Here is an 18,441-nt window from a genome sequence, read left to right on the forward strand (position 1 = left end):
GATGTATTATATACACGTACATTAATGAATGATATTGTAGATGTATTGTATACATGTACATTAATGAATGATATTGTAGATGTATTATATACACGTACATTAATGAATGATATTGTAGATGTATTGTATACATGTACATTAATGAATTATATTGTAGATGTATTATATACATGTACATTAATGAATGATATTGTAGATGTATTATATACATGTACATTAATGAATGATATTGTAGATGTATTATATACATGTACATTAATGAATTATATTGCAGATGTATTATATACATGTACATTAATGAATGATATTGTAGATGTATTATATACACGTACATTAATGAATGATATTGTAGATGTATTGTATACATGTACATTAATGAATGATATTGTAGATGTATTATATACACGTACATTAATGAATGATATTGTAGATGTATTATCTACACGTACATTAATGAATGATATTGTAGATGTATTATATACACGTACATTAATGAAAGATATTGTAGATGTATTATATACACGTACATTAATGAATGATATTGTAGACGTATTATATACACGTACATTAATGAATGATATTGTAGATGTATTCTATACACGTACATTAATGAATGATATTGTAGATGTATTCTATACACGTACATTAATGAATGATATTGTAGATGTATTATATACACGTACATTAATGAATGATATTGTAGATGTATTATATACACGTACATTAATTAATGATATTGTAGATGTATTATATACACGTACATTAATGAATGATATTGTAGATGTATTATATACAGGTACATTAATGAAAGATATTGTAGATGTATTATATACACGTACATTAATGAATGATATTGTAGATGTATTATATACACGTACATTAATGAATGATATTGTAGATGTATTATATACACGTACATTAATGAATGATATTGTAGATGTATTATATACACGTACATTAATGAATGATATTGTAGATGTATTATATACACGTACATTAATGAATGATATTGTAGACGTATGATATACATGTACATTAATGAATGATATTGTAGATGTATTATATACACGTACATTAATGAATGATATTGTAGATGTATTATATACACGTACATTAATGAATGATATTGTAGATGTATTATATACACGTACATTAATGAATGATATTGTAGATGTATTATATACATGTACATTAATGAATGATATTGTAGATGTATTATATACACGTACATTAATGAATGATATTGTAGATGTATTATATACACGTACATTAATGAATGATATTGTAGATGTATTATATACACGTACATTAATGAAAGATATTGTAGACGTATGATATACATGTACATTAATGAATGATATTGTAGATGTATTATATACACGTACATTAATGAATGATATTGTAGATGTATTATATACACGTACATTAATGAAAGATATTGTAGACGTATGATATACATGTACATTAATGAATGATATTGTAGATGTATTATATACACGTACATTAATGAATGATATTGTAGATGTATTATATACACGTACATTAATGAATGATATTGTAGACGTATGATATACATGTACATTAATGAATGATATTGTAGATGTATTATATACACGTACATTAATGAATGATATTGTAGATGTATTATATACACGTACATTAATGAATGATATTGTAGATGTATTGTATACATGTACATTAATGAATGATATTGTAGATGTATTATATACACGTACATTAATGAATGATATTGTAGATGTATTATATACACGTACATTAATGAATGATATTGTAGATGTATTGTATACACGTACATTAATGAATGATATTGTAGATGTATTATATACACGTACATTAATGAATGATATTGTAGATGTATTATATACACGTACATTAATGAATGATATTGTAGATGTATTATATACACGTACATTAATGAATGATATTGTAGATGTATTATATACACGTACATTAATGAATGATATTGTAGATGTATTGTATACATGTACATTAATGAATGATATTGTAGATGTATTATATACACGTACATTAATGAATGATATTGTAGATGTATTATATACACGTACATTAATGAATGATATTGTAGATGTATTATATACACGTACATTAATGAATGATATTGTAGATGTATTATATATACGTACATTAATGAATGATATTGTAGATGTATTATATACACGTACATTAATGAATGATATTGTAGACGTATTATATACACGTACATTAATGAATGATATTGTAGACGTATTATCCGGGCTGTTAACGGCCATCGTACGTTCACCACACACACTTACCATCATCTATGATGGGGTATTATCTCATTTTCTGATGATTAATCATGGACAATAATAGATTGTCTCAAGGTTTCATGTGTATGAAATACGGCACAATACTATCTCTATTGTGATTTAACTATTATAGCTACACATTCCGCAGTTCTCTTTATTTTGTGAATTTACGTTCAAAATCTGTTTTCCAAACATATATGTAAGAACTAGCAGCAATTTAGCACCAAAATGACAGTATTAAGTCACAATGCCACTCATTCTAGTTGGAACGTATGATTTCCGAAGGTACAACAGTTCGGTAAAGTTCGGTAAAGTTCGGCACTCAAAGCTAGAAACAGTTTACAGCAGCTTTCGAAACATACATTTGTTCAATAAGGTACACTTATATACATCTGTACAATATGATACACCTACATCAGTATACACTTATATACATCTGTACAATATGATACACCTACATCAGGATACACTTATATACATCTGTACAATATGATACACCTACATCAGGATACACTTATATACATCTGTACAATATGATACACCTACATCAGGATACACTTATATACATCTGTACAATATGATACACCTACATCAGGATACACTTATATACATCTGTACAATATGATACACCTACATCAGGATACACTTATATACATCTGTACAATATGATACACCTACATCAGGATACACTTATATACATCTGTACAATATGATACACCTACATCAGGATACACTTATATACATCTGTACAATATGATACACCTACATCAGGATACACTTATATACATCTGTACAATATGATACACCTACATCAGGATACACTTATATACATCTGTACAATATGATACACCTACATCAATCTCTGCAACAGGATACAGTTATATACATCTGTACAATATGATACACCTACATCAATCTCTGCAACAGGATACAGTTATATACATCTGCGATATATGTATACATAAACAACATACATATAGTTATTGTAGTGTGATCTCTGTATACATAAACAACATACATATAGTTATTGTAGTGTGATCTCTGTATACACAAACAACATACATATAGTTATTGTAGTGTGATCTCTGTATACACAAACAACAGACATCTAGTTATTGTAGTGTGATATCTGTATACATAAACAACATACATATAGTTATTGTAGTGTGATAACTGTATATACACAAACAACATACATATAGTTATTGTAGTGTGATATCTGTATATACATAAACAACAGACATATAGTTATTGTAGTGTGATAACTGTATACATAAACAACAGACATATAGTTATTGTAGTGTGATCTCTGTATACATAAACAACATACATATAGTTATTGTAGTGTGATATCTGTATACATAAACAACATACATATAGTTATTGTAGTGTGATATCTGTATACATAAACAACATACATATAGTTATTGTAGTGTGATATCTGTATACATAAACAACATACATCTAGTTATTGTAGTGTGATAACTGTATACATAAACAACAGACATATAGTTATTGTAGTGTGATCTCTGTATACATAAACAACATACATATAGTTATTGTAGTGTGATAACTGTATACACAAACAACATACATATAGTTATTGTAGTGTGATCTCTGTATACACAAACAACAGACATCTAGTTATTGTAGTGTGATATCTGTATACATAAACAACAGACATCTAGTTATTGTAGTGTGATAACTGTATACATAAACAACAGACATATAGTTATTGTAGTGTGATCTCTGTATACATAAACAACATACATATAGTTATTGTAGTGTGATAACTGTATACACAAACAACATACATATAGTTATTGTAGTGTGATCTCTGTATACACAAACAACAGACATCTAGTTATTGTAGTGTGATCTCTGTATAGATAAACAACAGACATCTAGTTATTGTAGTGTGATCTCTGTATACACAAACAACAGACATCTAGTTATTGTAGTGTGATATCTGTATACATAAACAACAGACATATAGTTATTGTAGTGTGATAACTGTATATACACAAACAATATACATATAGTTATTGTAGTGTTATCTCTGTATACACAAACAACAGACATCTAGTTATTGTAGTGTGATCTCTGTATAGATAAACAACAGACATCTAGTTATTGTAGTGTGATCTCTGTATACACAAACAACAGACATCTAGTTATTGTAGTGTGATATCTGTATACATAAACAACAGACATATAGTTATTGTAGTGTGATAACTGTATATACACAAACAACATACATATAGTTATTGTAGTGTGATATCTGTATAGATAAACAACAGACATCTAGTTATTGTAGTGTGATCTCTGTATACACAAACAACAGACATCTATTTATTGTAGTGTGATATCTGTATACATAAACAACAGACATATAGTTATTGTAGTGTGATAACTGTATATACACAAACAACAGACATATAGTTATTGTAGTGTGATAACTGTATATACACAAACAATATACATATAGTTATTGTAGTGTGATATCTGTATACACAAACAACATACATATAGTTATTGAAGTGTGATCTCTGTATACACAAACAACAGACATCTAGTTATTGTAGTGTGATCTCTGTATAGATAAACAACAGACATCTAGTTATTGTAGTGTGATCTCTGTATACACAAACAACAGACATCTAGTTATTGTAGTGTGATATCTGTATACATAAACAACAGACATATAGTTATTGTAGTGTGATAACTGTATATACACAAACAATATACATATAGTTATTGTAGTGTGATCTCTGTATACACAAACAACAGACATCTAGTTATTGTAGTGTGATCTCTGTATAGATAAACAACATATATCTAGTTATTGTAGTGTGATCTCTGTATACACAAACAACATACATCTAGTTATTGTAGTGTGATCTCTGTATAGATAAACAACAGACATCTAGTTATTGTAGTGTGATAACTGTATACACAAACAACAGATATCTAGTTATTGTAGTGTGATATCTGTATATACGAAACAACAGACATCTAGTTATTGTAGTGTGATCTCTGTATGCACAAAACAACAGGCATCTAGTTATTGTAGTGTGATCTCTGTATACACAAAACAACAGACATCTAGTTATTGTAGTGTGATCTCTGTATACACAAAACAACAGACATCTAGTTATTGTAGTGTGGTATCTGTATACATAAACAACAGACATCTAGTTATTGTAGTGTGATCTCTGTATACACAAACAACAGACATATAGTTATTGTAGTGTGGTATCTGTATACACAAACAACAGACATCTAGTTATTGTATAGTGATCTCTGTATACATAACCAACAGACATCTAGTTATTGTGTGATATCTGTATACACAAACAACATACATCTAGTTATTGTAGTGTGATATCTGTATACATAAACAGCAGATATCTTGTTATTGTAGTGTGATATCTGTATACATAAACAACAGACATCTAGTTATTGTAGTGTGATCTCTGTATACACAAACAACAGATATCTAGTTATTGTAGTGTGATCTTTGTATACATAAACAACATACATATAGTTATTGTAGTGTGATCTCTGTATACATAAACAACAGACATTTAGTTATTGTAGTGTGATCTCTGTATACACAAACAACAGGCATCTAGTTATTGTAGTGTGATCTATGTATACACAAACAACAGACATCTAGTCATTGTAGTGTGATATCTGTATACATAAACAACAGACATCTAGTTATTGTAGTGTGATCTCTGTATACACAAACAACAGACATCTAGTTATTGTAGTGTGATCTCTGTATACACAAACAACAGACATCTAGTTATTGTAGTGTGATATCTTTATACACAAACAACAGACATCTAGTCATTGTAGTGTGATATCTGTATACATCAACAACAGACATCTAGTTATTGTAGTGTGATCTCTGTATACACAAACAACATACATATAGTTATTGTAGTGTGATCTCTGTATACATAAACAACATACATATAGTTATTGTAGTGTGATCTCTGTATACACAAACAACAGATATCTAGTTATTGTAGTGTGATCTCTGTATACATAAACAACATAAATTTAGTTATTGTAGTGTGATCTCTGTATACACAAACAACATACATATAGTTATTGTAGTGTGATCTCTGTATACACAAACAACAGACATCTATTTATTGTAGTGTGATCTCTGTATACACAAACAACAGACATCTAGTTATTGTAGTGTGATATCTGTATACATCAACAACATACATATAGTTATTGTAGTGTGATAACTGTATACATAAACAACAGACATCTAGTTATTGTAGTGTGATATCTGTATACACAAACAACATACATATAGTTATTGTAGTGTGATATCTGTATATACAAACAACAGACATCTAGTTATTGTAGTGTGATCTCTGTATACACAAACACCAGATATCTAGTTATTGTAGTGTGATCTCTGTATACACAAACAACAGACATCTAGTTATTGTAGTGTGATCTCTGTATACATCAACAACATACATATAGTTATTGTAGTGTGATCTTTGTATACATAAACAACATACATATAGTTATTGTAGTGTGATCTCTGTATACACAAACAACAGACATCTAGTTATTGTAGTGTGATAACTGTATACACAAACAACATACATATAGTTATTGTAGTGTGATAACTGTATACATAAACAACAGACATCTAGTTATTGTAGTGTGATATCTGTATACATAAACAACATACATATAGTTATTGTAGTGTGATCTCTGTATATACAAACAACAGACATCTAGTTATTGTAGTGTGATCTCTGTATACACAAACAACACATTGTCCCTGTTTTTTTTTGTAACATTACATGAATTGTTGTACTCGCCTTGTGTTCGGACAAGTCCGCAGAAGAGTGGCACAATTACGATCAAAGTCTTTGTTGTCATCATGTAAGCAAATAATCTGAAAATACCAAAAATAAATCAAATTACAATCGATCGGAACTCATGTTAATATAAATCGTCAGAAACAAGTATGGCCGCCGTCGTTATCTAAATCGTTAGAAACAAATGTGATCAAGTAAAACACCTACCCGTCCTAAAGCTAGACATCAGAAATAGTGAACACATCCTAAAGCTAGACATCAGAAATAGTGAACCCGTCCTAAAGCTAGACATCAGAAATAGTGGACACGTCCTAAAGCTAGACATCAGAAATAGTGAACATGTCCTAAAGCTAGACATCAGAAATAGTGAACACGTCCTAAAGCTAGACATCAGATATAGTGAACACATCCTAAAGCTAGACATCAGAAATAGTGAACACGTCCTAATACCAGATATCATAAATAGTGAACACGTCCTAAAGCTAGACATCATAAATAGTGAACATGTCCTAAAGCTAGACATCGGAAATAGTGAACACGTCCTAAAGCCAGACATCAGAAATAGTGAACACGTCCTAATACCAGACATCGGAAATAGTGAACACGTCCTAATACCAGACATCAGAAATAGTGAACACGTCCTAATACCAGACATCAGAAATAGCGAACACATCCTAAAGCTAGACATCAGAAATAGTGAACACGTCCTAATACCAGACATCAGAAATAGTGAACACGTCCTAAAGCTAGACATCAGAAATAGTGAACACGTCCTAAAGCTAGACATCAGAAATAGTGAACACGTCCTAATACCCAACACATCGGAAATAGTGAACCCGTCCTAAAGCTAGTCATCAGAAATAATGAACACGTCCTAATACCAGATATCAGAAATAGTGAACACGTCCTAAAGCTAGACATCAGAAATAGTGAACACGTCCTAATACCAGACATCGGAAATAGTGAACCCGCCCTAAAGGTAGACATCAGAAACAGTGAACGAGTCCTAATACCAGACATCGGAAATAGTGAACACGTCCTTAACCTAGACATCAGAAATAGTAAACATGTCCAAAAGCTAGACATCAGAAATAGTGAACACGTCCTAAAGCTAGACATCGGAAATAGTGAACACGTCCTAAAGCTAGACATCAGAAATAGTGAACACGTCCTAAAGCTAGACATCAGAAATAGTGAACACGTCCTAAAGCTAGACATCAGAAATAGTGGACACGTCCTAAAGCTAGACATAGGAAATAGTGAACACGTCCTAAAGCTAGACATTGGAAATAGTGAACACGTCCTAAAGCTAGACATAGGAAATAGTGAACACGTCCTAAAGCTAGACATCAGAAATAGTGAACACGTCCTAACGCTAGACATCAGAAATAGTAAACACGTCCTAAAGCTAGACATCAGAAATAGTGAACACGTCCTAATACCCAACACATCGGAAATAGTGAACCCGTCCTAAAGCTAGACATCAGAAATAGTGAACACGTCCTAAAGCTAGACATCAGAAATAGTGAACACCTCCTAAAGCTAGACATCACAAATAGTGAACACGTCCTAATACCAGACATCGAATATAGTGAACACGTCCTAATACAAGACATCAGAAATAGTGAACACGTCCTAAAGTTAAACATCAGAAATAGTGAACACGTCCTAAAGCTAGACATCGGAAATAGTGAACACGTCCTAAAGCCAGACATCAGAAATAGTGAACACGTCCTAAAGCTAGACATCGGAAATAGTGAACACGTCCTAAAGCTAGACATCAGAAATAGTGAACACGTCCTAAAGCTAGACATCGGAAATAGTGAACACGTCCTAATACCAGATATTTGAAATAGTGAACACGTCCTAAAGCTAGACATCAGAAATAGTGAACACGTCCTAAAGCTAGACATAAGAAATAGTGAACACGTCCTAAAGCCAGACATCAGAAATAGTGAACTCGTCCTAAAGCTAGACATCAGCAATAGTGAACACGTCCTAAAGCTAGACATCGGAAATAGTGAACACGTCCTAATACCAGATATCAGAAATAGTGAACACGTCCTAATACCAGACATTGGAAGTAAGTGTGAACCCGTCATTATCCAATGATGCAAACAATTGTGGTATCGTCTTAATTGTCAGAAACAGGTGGTGGATTCGCCACGAGTAAGGCTTCTTTTAACATCTTGTATCTACTTTATTCTCTTTAAATATATGGGTTTTGTTTTATACTTTCAACCTACCTTAACGACCCCTGTGTTCAGCGACTTTTTTTTCATCGTCCTAATACATTTTTCAATATTTTTTACTTGTTTTAAGCGAGTCTCTGTCTAATGCGACTAAAGACCTTGTTTTACCCCATTTTTGAAAGTCACATAAAATAGGTACGTTTGACTGTACTATGTAAGAAAGCGAATGTACTGGTAAGGCGGTTTGCCTAATGACAGGAAAAGTCATATTAGGACTACATCCTTCACGCTAGTGACACTAAGGGCAGATATCTACATTGTATATCTGGACCCTAATCACCACAGTAGCTGGCCGGGCCACCACCGGAGCTACCTCGGCCACCCCAGGGCACTAGACCTAGTGGGAAGATGTTTAACAGTTTAATCCGGATTAACCCACACATCTCCTATCATCTACAATCTCCACTCGTTATCTATAGAACGTCTTATCACAGACACAGTAAAGCCGATAGCTTCCAAACTATCTTGATATGTTGTAATCAACTTTGAAGCTCACTATGTATTCACAGTCTAAAACACTTAGCACAGGCGTGAAGTAGCAAGTAAAACTCATTAGGAACATAGGCACCGTGATTGTTGTGATATACTCCTTCTTCAAACAAACATTTCCATTGGCTATTCGTATCTTACAAACATTTCCATAAGCTATTCATATCTTACAAACATTTCCATTGGCTATTCATGTCCTACAAACATTTCCATTGGCTATTCACATCTTACAAACATTTCCATTGGCTATTCATGTCTTACAAACATTTCCATTGGCTATTCATGACTTAAAAACATTTCCATTGGCTATTCATATTTTACAAACATAACATAAAGCAGAGATACCAGAGGGACATCTACGCCCTCTATTGTATATTATTGGTTTTATATTCACTGTTTGTTCGTCGTTTGTGCACTTCTCTTTCCTAGCCAGGGTCATTTAAGGACGTGCTAGGTTTTGGAGGTGGAGGAAAGCCGGATTACCGGGAGAAAAACCACCGGCCTACGGTCAGTACCTGGCAATTGCCCCACGTAGGTTTCGAACTCCCAACCCAGAGGTGGAGGGCTAGTGATAAAGTGTCAGGACACTGCTCGGCCACTGCGACCACTTGAGATAATCTGTCCTATCATTATAATGTATTAAGTCCCTGTGATAAGTTCCCCAATTAAAAATTTATAATTACATTAGGTAAAATAAGATTTATTTATTGAAAGATAAACATCCTAAAGATAACAAATTCCACACGTCAAAAATCAAGATGTCGGTCTATCATTTTGTTTTCATGATCAGTCTAAACACAAAGAACATAAACAAGAATGGCCTAGTGACCATGAAAAAAGAAGAAGAAAATCAGCGCTGCCAATAAGCTGATTTAAAAGACTCAAGGGTAACATTAGTAACTCTCAAAACTATCAGAACATAAATATTAAATATTGTAAACTGTACCATCTAATAAATGTATCATCTACAGACTGTATCATCTCCATACTGTTTCATCTCATACTGCATCATCTACACAATGTATCATCTCCACACTGTATCATCTACACATCGTAACATCTCCACACTGTATCATCTACACACTGTATCATCTACACACTGTATCATCTACACACTGTATCATCTACACACTGTATCATCTACACACCGTATCATCTACACACTGTATCATCTACATCGTAACATCTCCACACTGTATCATCTACACACTGTATCATCTACACACTGTATCATCTACACACCGTATCATCTACACACTGTATCATCTAAAAACTTATCATCTAAAAGCTATATCATCTTCACATCGTATCATCTACATACAGTATCATCTACAAACTTTATAATCTATGTAATTATTATCTTCACACTGTCATCTAAACATTGTATCATATTCACAATATATCAGCTACCTACCCTATCATATACACATTGTATCATATACACATTGTATCATCTACTCACTGTATCATGTGCACAATGAATAATATATACATTGTTTTCTCTGCTAAATGTATCATCTAAAAACTTTATCATCTACACATCGTATCATCTACAAACTGTATAATCTATGTAATTATCATCTTCGCCCTGTGTCATCTAAACACTGTATCATCTTCACAATATATCAGCTACCTATCCTATCATCTACACACTGTATCATCTTCACAATATATCAGCTACCTATCCTATCATCTACACACTGTATCATCTTCACAATATATCAGCTACCTATCCTATCATCTACACACTGTATCATCTTCACAATATATCAGCTACCTATCCTATCATCTACACACTGTATCTTCAACACACTGTAGCATCTACATATTGTATCATCTACACGCTGTATCATCTACACACTGTATCATCTACATATTGTATCATATACACACTGTATCATCAACACACTGTATCATCTACACGCTGTATCATCTACACACTGTATCATCTACACACTGTATCATCAACACACTGTATCATCAACACACTGTATCATCTACACGCTATATCATCTACACACTGTATCATCTACACGCTGTATCATCTACACACTGTATCATCTACACACTGTATCATCTACACGCTGTATCATCTACACACTGTATCATCTACACGCTGTATCATCAACACACTGTATCATCAACACACTGTATCATCTACACACTGTATCATATACACACTGTATCATCTACACACTGTATCATCAACACACTGTATCATCTACACACTGTATCATCTACACACTGTATCATCTACACACTGTATCATCTATACAATGTATCATCTACACACTGTATCATCTACACCCTATATCATCTACACACAATGCCATTTACCTACCAAATACATGATGATATTTTCATTTGATGTTAGATTATTATATGGAATAGCCATGACATTACCTGTAATTTTGACCAATCAAAACGTTGCTGTATATTCACTGTATTTAATCCGCCTGTAAGACTTCCTGCTATACCGGTATCACAATCAGTTATATCGAAATATAGAATTCTGTTATAGCTATTCAGTCGATGATATAACACTGACGTTCATGTATGGTCGTTATAAAATTCATCTTCAAATCTTATATGAAATATGGCTGCCATGAAGCTTAAACTTGAAATGAAAGTATAATAAGTCGAATATTACATTAAAATCAGTGTGAGAATCTGTTTATCGTACATGATGAGGTCCGGATAATGACGACAGTGAATTTAGTGTTTATGAGATAATATAAAAAATAGAGGTTTGCTTTACGTTACTATAGTTTAACTTCTATGAGTACGAGCAATACCGTGGTAATTTTCTGAGTACGTTTAACTACTGTGACATCATTTAAAGTATGCGTGACAAATCCTTAAGTCTCTTTTATCAAGCATGGCTGCTATATCAGAAACTTACCTGTGCAATCACCTGTGTCCGTCGTGTACCTTTAACAACCTCAGTCTGACGGCAGTGGTTGTAGGGATGTAGATGGTACTCCGGCACACACTAAATACGTGACGTCACAGCGATGTGGGAGGCTGCACGCTTCACACTGATTTGTAGCCGTAGCTGTGAATAGTCCAGATTAAAAAAATAAACAACGATTGACTGAGCATCTAACTTGATGAAAGGGGGACAGTGTGAAATGCATGGGGTACACTTGTAACAGTGTTACAAAACAGTAAATACATAATTGCTATACAAACAACGCAATAGTGTTAATATAACTATGTTATATAACTTAATACAACAGTGTTATATAACTTAATATAACTATGTTATATAACTTAATACAACAGTGTTATATACAGTAAGTACCACAGTGTTTTATACAGTAAATAAAACAGTGTTATATACAGTAAATACAACAGTGTTATATACAGTAAGTACCACAGTGTTATATACAGTACATACAACAGTGTTATATACAGTAAATACCACAGTGTTATATACAGTAAATACCACAGTGTTATATACAGTAAATACAACAATGTTATATACAGTACATACAACAGTGTTATATACAGTAAATACAACAGTATTATATACAGTAAATACCACAGTGTTATATACAGTAAATACAACAGTGTTATATACAGTAAATAAAACAGTGTTATATACAGTACATACAACAGTGTTATATACAGTAAATACAACAGTATTATATACAGTAAATAAAACAGTGTTATATACAGTAAATACAACAGTGTTATATACAGTAAATACCACAGTGTTATATACAGTAAATACAACAGTGTTATATACAGTAAATACAACAGTGTTATATACAGTAAATACCACAGTGTTATATACAGTAAATACAACAGTATTATGTACGATTTATATGTGGAAGAGAGATTGTGATCTGTTGTATCCCAATATATTTTCTTTTGTAAAACAAGTCGAAAACTGTTATTGCAAGGTTATGTTTACAATATCAATGGTGAAGCTAAAACTTGTTATCAATGTAGATTTGATCCTTACTCTGACGACTTGACGATTACAGGACTTTCCGCAGATTATAACAGGATATTTATGTTACTATATGATCCCCAATATAACGGGAGATTTATGTTACTGTATGATCCCAGAGTATCACAGGATATTTATGTTACTATATGATCCCAGTTCATAACAGGAGATTTATGTTACTATATGATCCCAACTATAACAGGATATTTATGTTACTATATGATCCTCACTCGGACAGAAGATTTATGTTACTATATGATCCCCACTATAACAGGAGATGTATGTTACTATATGATCCCCACTATAACAGGATATTCATGTTACTATATGATCCCAACTATAACAGGATATTTATGTTACTATATGATCCCCACGATAGCAGGAGATTTATGTTACTATATGATCCCAACTATAACAGGAGATTTATGTTACTATATGATCCCCGCTATAACAGGAGGTTTATGTTACTATATGATCCCAACTATAACAGGAGATTTATGTTACTATATGATCCCAACTATAACAGGAGATTTATGTTACTATATGATCCCCACTATAACAGGAGATTTATGTTACTATATGATCCCCGCTATAACAGGAGGTTTATGTTACTATATGATCCCAGAGTATCACAGGAGATTTATGTTACTATATGATCCCAACTATAACAGGAGATTTATGTTACTATATGATCCCAGAGTATCACAGGATATTTATGTTACTATATGATCCCCACTATAACAGGAGATTTATGTTACTATATGATCCCCGCTATAACAGGAGATTTATGTTACTATATGATCCCCGCTATAACAGGAGGTTTATGTTACTATATGATCCCAGAGTATCACAGGAGGTTTATGTTACTATATGATCCCAACTATAACATGAGATTGATGTTACTATATGATCCTCACTATAACAGGAGATTTATGTTACTATATGATCCCAGAGTATCACAGGAGATTTATGTTACTATATGATCCCAACTATAACAGGAGATTTATGTTACTATATGATCCCAGAGTATCACAGGAGATTTATGTTACTATATGATCCCAACTATAACAGGAGATTTATGTTACTATATGATCCCAGAGTATCACAGGAGATTTATGTTACTATATGATCCCCACTATAACATGAGATTGATGTTACTATATGATCCTCACTATAACAGGAGATTTATGTTACTATATGATCCCAGAGTATCACAGGAGATTTATGTTACTATATGATCCCAACTATAACAGGAGATTTATGTTACTATATGATCCCCACTATAACAGGAGATTTATGTTACTATATGATCCCCGCTATAACAGGAGGTTTATGTTACTATATGATCCCAGAGTATCACAGGAGGTTTATGTTACTATATGATCCCAGAGTATCACAGGAGATTTATGTTACTATATGATCCCAACTATAACAGGAGATTTATGTTACTATATGATCCCAGAGTATCACAGGATATTTATGTTACTATATGATCCTCACTCGGACAGAAGATTTATGTTACTATATGATCCCCACTATAACAGGATATTCATGTTACTATATGATCCCCGCTATAACAGGAGATTTATGTTACTATATGATCCCAACTATAACAGGAGATTTATGTTACTATATGATCCCAGAGTATCACAGGATATTTATGTTACTATATGATCCTCACTCGGACAGAAGATTTATGTTACTATATGATCCCCACTATAACAGGATATTCATGTTACTATATGATCGCCGCTATAACAGGAGATTTATGTTACTATATGATCCCCACTATAACAGGATATTCATGTTACTATATGATCCCAACTATAACAGGATATTTATGTTACTATATGATCCCCACGATAACAGGAGATGTATGTTACTATATGATCCCCACTATAACAGGAGATTTATGTTACTATATGATCCCAACTATAACAGGATATTTATGTTACTATATGATCCCCAATATAACAGGAGATTTATGTTACTATATGATCCTCACTCGGACAGAAGATTTATGTTACTATATGATCCCCACTATAACAGGATATTCATGTTACTATATGATCCCAACTATAACAGGAGATTTATGTTACTATATTATCCCCGCTATAACAGGAGATTTATGTTACTATATGATCCCCGCTATAACAGGATATTCATGTTACTATATGATCCTCACTCGGACAGAAGATTTATGTTACTATATGATCCCCACTATAACAGGAGATTTATGTTACTATATGATCCTCACTCGGACAGAAGATTTATGTTACTATATGATCCCCACTATAACAGGATATTTATGTTACTATATGATCCCAGAGTATCACAGGATATTTATGTTACTATATGATCCCCACTATAACAGGATATTTATGTTACTATATGATCCCCACTATAACAGGAGATTTATGTTACTGTATGATCCCAGAGTATCACAGGATATTTATGTTACTATATGATCCCAACTATAACAGGATATTTATGTTACTATATGATCCCCACTATAACAGGAGATGTATGTTATTATATGATCCTAACTCGGACAGGATATTTATGTTACTATATGATCCCAACTATAACAGGATATTCATGTTACTATATGATCCCAACTATAACAGGATATTTATGTTACTATATGATCCCCACTATAACAGGAGATTTATGTTACTATATGATCCCCACTATAACAGGATATTCATGTTACTATATGATCCCAACTATAACAGGATATTCATGTTACTATATGATCCCCACTATAACAGGAGATTTAGGTTACTAGTTTAAAACTGGTAATAAAATTAGAGGTGATTCTTTTTATTTATTAGAGGAGTGAAATAAAATCATACGTGAAATCTTAAATATCAGAAATGTAAAAATGATAATACATTAAAAGGTTTAACCTTCGTATATATCAAAATTTTACAACTGGTTCTTATAATCGGTACATCTGTGTTATTTATGTAAATGAAAATAAAGTTTCGTGAATGGTAACTGCATACAGATATCTAGTTCCGGGAATGGTTACAACATAAGAAAACCTTGTTCCGGGAATGGTTACACCATAAGAAAACCTTGTTCCGGGAATGGTTACAACATAAGAAAACCTTGTTCAGGGAATGGTTACAACATAAGAAAACCTAGTTCAGGGAATGGTTACAACATAAGAAAATCTAGTTCAGGGAATGGTAACAAGATAAGAAAACCTAGTTCAGGGAATGGTAACAAGATAAGAAAACCTAGTTCAGGGAATGGTAACAACATAAGAAAATCTAGTTCTGGGAACAATGTACAAATACTGTGTGAAGTAAATGATTTCATCATCGGAAAACCTAGTACACGTCCCACACAACTAAATATTTTCCAATATCTCGTTGTTATTAATGACACAATTCCGCTCGTTTAAAGTTCACGTGATGTGACCCCCTAGTGAATCTAAAGTTTAAAGTGTTCCCTACCTGAAGCTTTGTCATTTGATTAGTTTAGCACGAGCACACTGGTATTCTAAAGTGAGGTACCCGGATGTTTATACTGAATGGAAAACCCCACCTTGGGTACCCCCGCCTTTCTACACCTGTAGGCCTACGCCATTCTGTTTACAGCGCAAGATCTGAAGATCTTAGACGATGCACTCAATTTTAATATTTTTTTTTTATTTTTTTTTTTTCATACGCGTTTTACTGAAGAAAACAGCTAAAAACCTCAGGAACACATTTTCTTTAGTGACTTGCTTCGAGCTAAAACGTCGCTGATTGGCTAATTATGTTGTGTGAGACCTTCAGGGAACAGTAACACCATGTAAAAATCAACAAAATAATGTTTCTTTAAATGTCCGTGCAATGCAGATGCAAGCTTCTTACTTACAGGTCAACTTGGTTAAGATAAGATGATGCAGGTCTGTCACGGTCGACCCAGTTCAAGAGTCTACCTAACCCAAACTTCCGCGTCAGAGATGTCTCTATCTAAAATGAATGGCCTTGGAAATGTTTTGGTGATTAAACAGTGGTAATAAATTGCATGGCATGTTTCCAGTTTGATCGTTATAAGCTAATTAAAATCAAATAACTTTTAGAGATTATTTTAAATGGTACAAGTATCTGTGTTTTCTGTATCAGATACACTTTGTACGTATATATATTAAGCCGCACGTTCAACACTACAAGCTTTCTCTGGTAGTGTAGACTTAGCAAACGTCCAGATGACCGATATACAAGAGGGGCTTCCAGTTTTATCCAAGATATATCAGCAAATGCGAATTATTCAAAACATTTTTGAGTGGTGAACCATTCACGATTCACTAACAAATTGTTTGATTATTTTATATTTTCATGAGTGCGAAGAACGGGTTAAAATACCAAAGTTTTGATTCCGCAACAAGTTGCAAGTGTTATTCATCAAGACAAGGGATATCCCCTATTTATTAGTTTAAACCTGACGCTCTGTTTATTTGCTTGCAGTATTTATATTACTCCGCTGAAAATAATACAGTTCAACATAATTAAAGGACACAAGTTTAAAAAAAAATTAACACAAGTAAATAAATTTCAAGCAAACGTACCGTTCTT

The sequence above is a fragment of the Pecten maximus genome, chromosome 14, assembly GCF_902652985.1.
Source record: "Pecten maximus chromosome 14, xPecMax1.1, whole genome shotgun sequence".
In the NCBI taxonomy this organism is placed as follows: domain Eukaryota; kingdom Metazoa; phylum Mollusca; class Bivalvia; order Pectinida; family Pectinidae; genus Pecten; species Pecten maximus.